Here is a 6,980-nt window from a genome sequence, read left to right as displayed (position 1 = left end):
TGCTTTATAACGTCTGTTAATAACAGCCATGCAGTCAGTTTGAGACTCTCTGGATTTGGATGGAGAATTTTGTTCTGTGATAACAGATTTTTCTGAACTGGAAGAAGATATAACAGTTTTGGAAACCAATGTCTCCGTGGCCAGTGGGGTGCAATGAGACTGATCTGACACTGAAACCGTGTCATATGTGACAGTACTTTTGGAATCAATGGGATCGGTGGAAAAGCATATACATCTTTTCCCAAGATACTGCAAGAGCATCCACTGTATAAGCTTGAGGGTGTTTCGATCAACTGCAAAAAATTGTTGTTTGTTCTGATTTGTTCAACGGAACCCTCCCCAAACCCCCCCCCCCCCCACCCCCGCCAAAAAAGTTGAAACAGTTTTTGAACAATTTGAAATTTAATGTCCATTCTGTCTGAGACAAAATATTGCGACTCAGACTGTCTGCTTATTGATTGTTCAAGCCTGCAATGTGAGCTGCTCTTAGTTGAATTTTGTTCCAGAGATCCCATGTCAATGAACACAACTGGGTTGACTTCGTTCCACCTTGTTTGTTTAGAAACTGAACCACTGACTGATTGTCTGACCTTATTAAAACAGATTTATGTACCAATTGTGGAAGGAAATGTTTGACTGTTAGAATGACTGCTTGCATTTCCAAGCAATTTATGTGCCACAAACTCTGGTTGTGGTTCAATGTACCCTGAATTCTCTGACTATTCATGTGCTCACCCAAACCAGTCTGCGAAGCATCCGTGGTTATTTTTGTCTCTGTTTTGACTGGTACAAAAGATTTTCCCGCTGGAATATTTACTTCCTGTAACCACCAACTCACGTGGGAAATTACACCCCGAGAAAATGGAATTACTTTCTCCAAGCTGTGCAATGATGCATGCCAATGTTTCAACAAATGTAGTTGAATTGGTCGCATGAATAGTCTCGCATTTGGGAATAATTGAAGACATAGTGCTATCAGACCTAATAGATAATCCTAAGCTGTGCTTGGAGCATTTTGAATTTTCAAAATAGCCTTTTTGATTGCCAGTACTCTTGTTTATGTTGGGAATACCAAACCTTGATGTAAATGGAAAACAACCCCTATGTACTCCAAATTCTGAGTAGGAATCAGATTTGATTTTGTTAGATTGATCATAAAAACTAGCTCCACTAATGTATTTAGTATTCCTTTTCGGCCCAAAATCACCCCCTTGAATGTTTGATTTAGTGCAAACCAGCCGTCTAGATGTGTGTCTTATCGGCCATATTCTTAAATATGCTGCAACTACTGTTATTATTTTGGTGAACACTCTTGGTGCTGATGTTGGACCGAAACAAAGGGCTGTAAACTGATACGCCTGGCCTTTAAAACAAAATCTGAGGTACTTTTGATGTTTTGGATGAATGTGAAAGTAAGAATCTCGTAGATCTATGAAGATTGCATGATTGAGTACTGTATTCAAGGTGTTTGAAATGTATCTTTTGGAGATGAGATACTTGTTCAGAAGTCGGAAAAAAGAGTACTGTAGAAACCTTCCAATGTCTTGTTGACAGGTACAGGAACTATCATACCTTTTTATAAAAAAGAATTTATTTCTTTTTGAATAATTGGTAGATTTTTGTAGTGACTTTTGTTTCTTTGTCACCTCTGAAACATGTTTTTGTTACCTTTCATTATTACTGATAAAACACATTTGTCTTGAGTTATTCTTTCCCAGTTTTGAAGAAATTTTTTTAACGATCTCCTACAGGTATCTCCGGATATTTTGTTAATACACTTATTCAGTCACTATATGTAACTTTTGCTTCACCCTCACCAAGGAAGTGCTGATGGCGTTTTGAACATTTCTCTTGATTGTCCTGTCATTGATGATTTTGGTCTGTCATCAAACCTGTGTTGAGAATGGTATCTTTTCTCTGACCTAAAGGCATCTGGACGAAAAGAACTGTATGATGAATTTCTAGACGTTTCAGGCTAAAAACGTTTAGCATCTAACGAAGAGTCAAACAAGCTCTTCATCCTGTAGGATTTTTTTCACTTACTTTTTGTTCCTGTCTTTACGTTCTTGCAGCAGAAGTTCAAACTCTTTATCCAAAACTCCGTCACTGGTGAGAAGAAGATTCAAATCTGATGAAATACCCACTTTGGCAGCAATCTGTCCGGAGTACGCTGTTTTTTTTTCAATTGATTTTTGAGGTTGGCTTACTAAAGACGCCCCAGATTTGGAAAAAGTAGTTTTGTTTGATCCATTTTTAGCTCACCTGAGCAATGCTCAGGTGAGTTTTTGTGATCGCTCGATGTCCGGCGTCTGTCTGTCGTCTGTCTATCGTCTGTCAACATTTAGCTTGTGTATGCGATAGAGGCTGTATTTTTCAACTGATCTTAATGAAATTTTGTCAGAATGATGACCTTGATAAAATCTAAGCTGAGTTTGAAAATGGGTCATCTGGGATCAAAAACTAGGTCATTAGGTCAAATCAAAGAAAAACCTTGTGTATGCGATAGAGGCTGTATTTTTCAATTAATCTTCATGAAGTTTGGTCAGAATGATTAGCTTGATGAAATCTAGGCCAAGTTTGAAAATGGGTCATCTGGGTTTAAAAACTAGGTCACTAGGTCAAATCAAAGAAAATACTTACTTATACTCTAGATTTTTGCTCCAATTTTAATGATAATTGGTCAGAATATTTTTTTCCATGAAATCACTAGGTCAAACATGTTTACTCTGTTTAATATGTTGTGTTATGGTGTGTTTCTCAGGTGAGCAACCTAGGGCCATCTTGGCCCTCTTGTTAGTCAACAGTGTCTTAATCATGGGATCAAGAGTTAAGAAAAGTATAAGTTTCATCATTTAAAAGAAAACACTCCTTTGTAGTTTCCTGAAAAGCAGACAGTTTTCAGACGTTTTGTGTGTAAAACTGAATCGAGAAATTCTTTTTGACAAGTCTCTAAAGAAATCCCGTCCTTTTTTACAGATCTGGGTTTGGATCTTCCCTAAATAATCCCAACAACACAGACTTGTTACCACTTGATAAGTGACTAGTATCAACATCCGACAAATCAGAATCGTCCGAGTCTGAACATGCACGTGATAAAATCTTTTGTCCAGGATCGAGAGACAAGCCACTATAAGGCGACAAATTTCCCCCTGAATGGCTAGAAACACTTCCCTCTCTTTCACTCCTGCCATACTGAGGTAAATTGCGGGATGTTGTCAATTTTTCCAACAAAAAATGAAAATTCTCCAGTTTAGCCCCAATAGTGCTAAATGTACTGTTCACATTTTGTTCCAATTGATCAACATTCGGAAGTTTGCGTTTTCTTTTTATTTAGAGGACGCATCTTCTTTAGACCTAGAAGAATTCCCTTTTCCGACAGCGACGGAAGATTAATAACACTGTCGGAATCACGTCTTGGTCGCCGGAAGTAAAACTGTTGTGGGTATTGTTCTACTCTTACACCGTTTCCGGTTCTAGATGGGTTCTTTTTAGACTGGTTTTAGAATTTTAATGGACAAAAAGTCTAATAATGAGGGCGAGTTGTGGAAAGTAACCGAAATTATCCTAAATGTATGTCAAGCAAGAATTAGTGAGGAAATCAAATGAGTATTTATACTATTAGAAATAAAAAAACAACAACAACTAAATATATAGCTCAATATCTGATAGTTAAAAAAGATGTTCAATTCTCAGATTATTTATATAAAGTCATTGTGACTGTAATACAGATGTTTCGATTTCACTTTGAACTTAGAGTAGCACCAAAATGTTTATCACTAGTAAAGGTACTGTCCCATTGAATCGCGAAAACTCTGACCCTATTCTGGCTCCCCATTTTACAACTTATAAAAATGAAACATTTTAGGTTCCTCTTTCGAAAAAATTTTTTTACAAAAGTCAGAAAAAATTCAGTGGGATAGCGTTGACCATTTTACAAAATTCTGTAGCAAAACTCATACAAAAATCTATCAAATAAATTTCTTACCTCGATCGAGCAAAATTTAATGTGTCATCAGACTTTAGACCACGATAATCCGTAAATAGCCAATCGCAAAGCAGACTTGTACCCGTCTATATTTCATTTACAACAGTAGCGTTGTATATATATCGGGGGAAACTTGGGCAAAAACGCGTGAATTTCGTGTCAATTTACTATCTAACAATACAGGCTAACGCCGGAGTTAAATGACCTTGCAATATTCTCACCAGTTATCAATGGGATAAAAAAAAATTAAGACTGACTTGGAGGTAAATTAAGTTGACAACGTCTAGATATTAATATCGTAAAAACGACCCCATGTTATTAGATATCAATAAAATTGAATTACAATAAACTACATATTTGTAGTGTGGAACCAACTTGGTAAAAACTTAATTTACACATTCACTGAAACGTTTCCAACAGTTGTAACCATTTATGTTCACTTGTTATAAAAAAAGACATGTCAGCACGATCTTTACATTTGCAAACAACTGGATCCATTTGTTCGAAACTTTAACAGGCGACTGAGTTAACGGTCGATTAACTTTATCAGTAGATTTCGACAGTTTAGAAACCTCAGATGTACTTGTTAAAGATTATAAACACTAAATCATCTTTACAGTAAAATTAAAACATCATACTAGTGTTTTCCACCCACCAAGACTAGTATCCTGAATAGAAATTTAACAGGCTGTTAGTTTAGTAGTTTAATGCAGTGGTCGTGGGTTCGAGCATCATTGGGGTCACGACCATGACTTCTCATATGACCCCAGTACTAGTTTTCATAGGAAACGGACTCGAGAGTGGTTACAATAAGCTTTAACAGTTAAAACTTTCATCACAATCGAGCTAAAACAAATTAGTATAAACTAAACTAAACTAAATTACATCCCGTTAAGTTTCGAACAACTTGGGCCAGTTAGAAAGTAAAACAACTACGTCATTCTTACAAGAAGGGCACAATATAGTAAAAGGTATTCGTAGTCCTACGAGCATCTACGCACTAACTATATCCTGATAGACAAAGTAAACAAATAAAAAAATAACTAACTAACTAAATAAATAAATAAATAGCCTGGCTATCTTCTTGAATCAACGTATCTGTCATCCTGTTTCGCCAACATGCAAGCTCCTCACAAAACTAATTGTCCAATTTTGAGTATTTTTGAGAAATCCATATTTAACTGTTTAGCATGAATTATGTGACTGCAAATGACTCAAAGTGTTAATGAACGTTAAATCTTAGTAAATCCGGTATTTGAGTAAAACTGAATTTATACAAATAACCTGCATTCTTTCATATGCCCTACTGACAATTAAGCGCTAACGGTACAAAGATGATATTACTCTTATAAAAACACGTTAATCCTAATTTATATAGAACGCGCGGGAGAGATTTAAGTAATTGCAGTTTTTTATGTCACGTGGTCTAAGTCGGATAGACAACTTGTATACATCTATATCCGCATTCCTTCAGCTCACCCAGGATAACATAAATATTATCCTTGATGTTTTACTAAAGACGAAATGTTTAAGACCATTCTTCGTCAATTTCTGAAATATCAGCGGAATTATCAGTTACTTGCAGAACAAAAGGTTACCACCGGTAAAGAACTTGAAAATTATCACACACTGAGGTCCGTTAAACCCAACAAACCAATATCATTCTGTTTATGCTTTTCAGTTAACAAGTAATTCCTCTTATTTCAGTGATAACTCACAACAGTCCTTCCTTTAAATGCAATATTAGATCTTGAATGTATATGTCTTTCAATGTGTGATATATTGTTGGGTGTTATGATACCGATGCCATTAAATATGTAATGAAGTATCAAATATCATTGATATTAATACAATTAAAAATGTATTGCATGTTTTTAAATGTAATTTTAGACTTGTGTTGTGTTTTATTAAAGGGTATAACGATGTTAAAACTTTATTTAATAGTTGGAAGACTTGATAAAATACACTGTATATATTCGTAAATGTGGCTAGAAACTGTGTTAGTGTGTCAAAAAAATGTTTTATATGCACTCTTTGCACTGACGAATATTGAACTCTGTCAAGGCTTCATAGATCATTTTAGTGCAATCAAAGTAATTGTATAATTATGCATTATATACCAATTGCAGTTACTGTCCCATTCACATGTCATTCGTAAAGAGGTAATTGATCCACTTTTTGGTTTCAAACGATTTATGTATATAATTTTATTACATATTTTTCAGTGAATTATAGAAATATTAGATGGAAATATATCTGGTATTTTCATAGTGAAAATATAATTTGATATTTTGTGGTAAGAAACTATAAAATGGGTAAATTTAGACATAGCATCAAATAAAAAGAATATTGTTTATTCTACATGTTTTATCATAAAATATTTCACTCATTAACACAATATCTAACATTTTCACTCGTGGCTATATCACTCGTGAAAATATTGCATCTAGTGTTTCACTCGTGACAGATATTTCAATCTTACACTGAAATAAAATCCTCAATGTCAAGCTATAAAAGCAATATTAGCATATATGGGATAAACCGGTACAAGAATGGACTTCTGGCTAAAATATATATGAGCCACACCATGAGAAAACCAACATAGTGCATTTGCGACCAGCATGGAGCCAAACCAGCCTGCGCATCCGCGCAGTCTGGTCAGGATCCATGCTGTTCGCTAACGGTTTCCCTAATTGCAATAGGCTTTGAAAACGAACAGCATGGATCCTGACCGGACTGCGCGGATGCGCAGGCTGGTCTGGATCCATGCTGATCGCAAATGCACAATGTTTGTTTTCTCATGGTGCGGCTCAAATGCTTAATAAGCATTTTGAAGCTAAAGAAGTCAAAGCTTTTAGAAAATGATTGGGCGGATAAGTTGATTTCATGGAAAAGGGTATTTTAAATAAAATATAAAATGTTCTTTACGAGAGTTTTTTGTTAACTAATATAACGCTGGCGAATTTACGTGTTTTAAAGTATTTCTAACAGCTGA

Source organism: Mercenaria mercenaria, chromosome 9 (assembly GCF_021730395.1).
Source record: "Mercenaria mercenaria strain notata chromosome 9, MADL_Memer_1, whole genome shotgun sequence".
NCBI classification, from domain to species: Eukaryota; Metazoa; Mollusca; class Bivalvia; order Venerida; family Veneridae; genus Mercenaria; species Mercenaria mercenaria.
The sequence above is the reverse complement of the archived record's forward strand: the minus strand, read 5'-3'. Positions refer to the sequence as shown.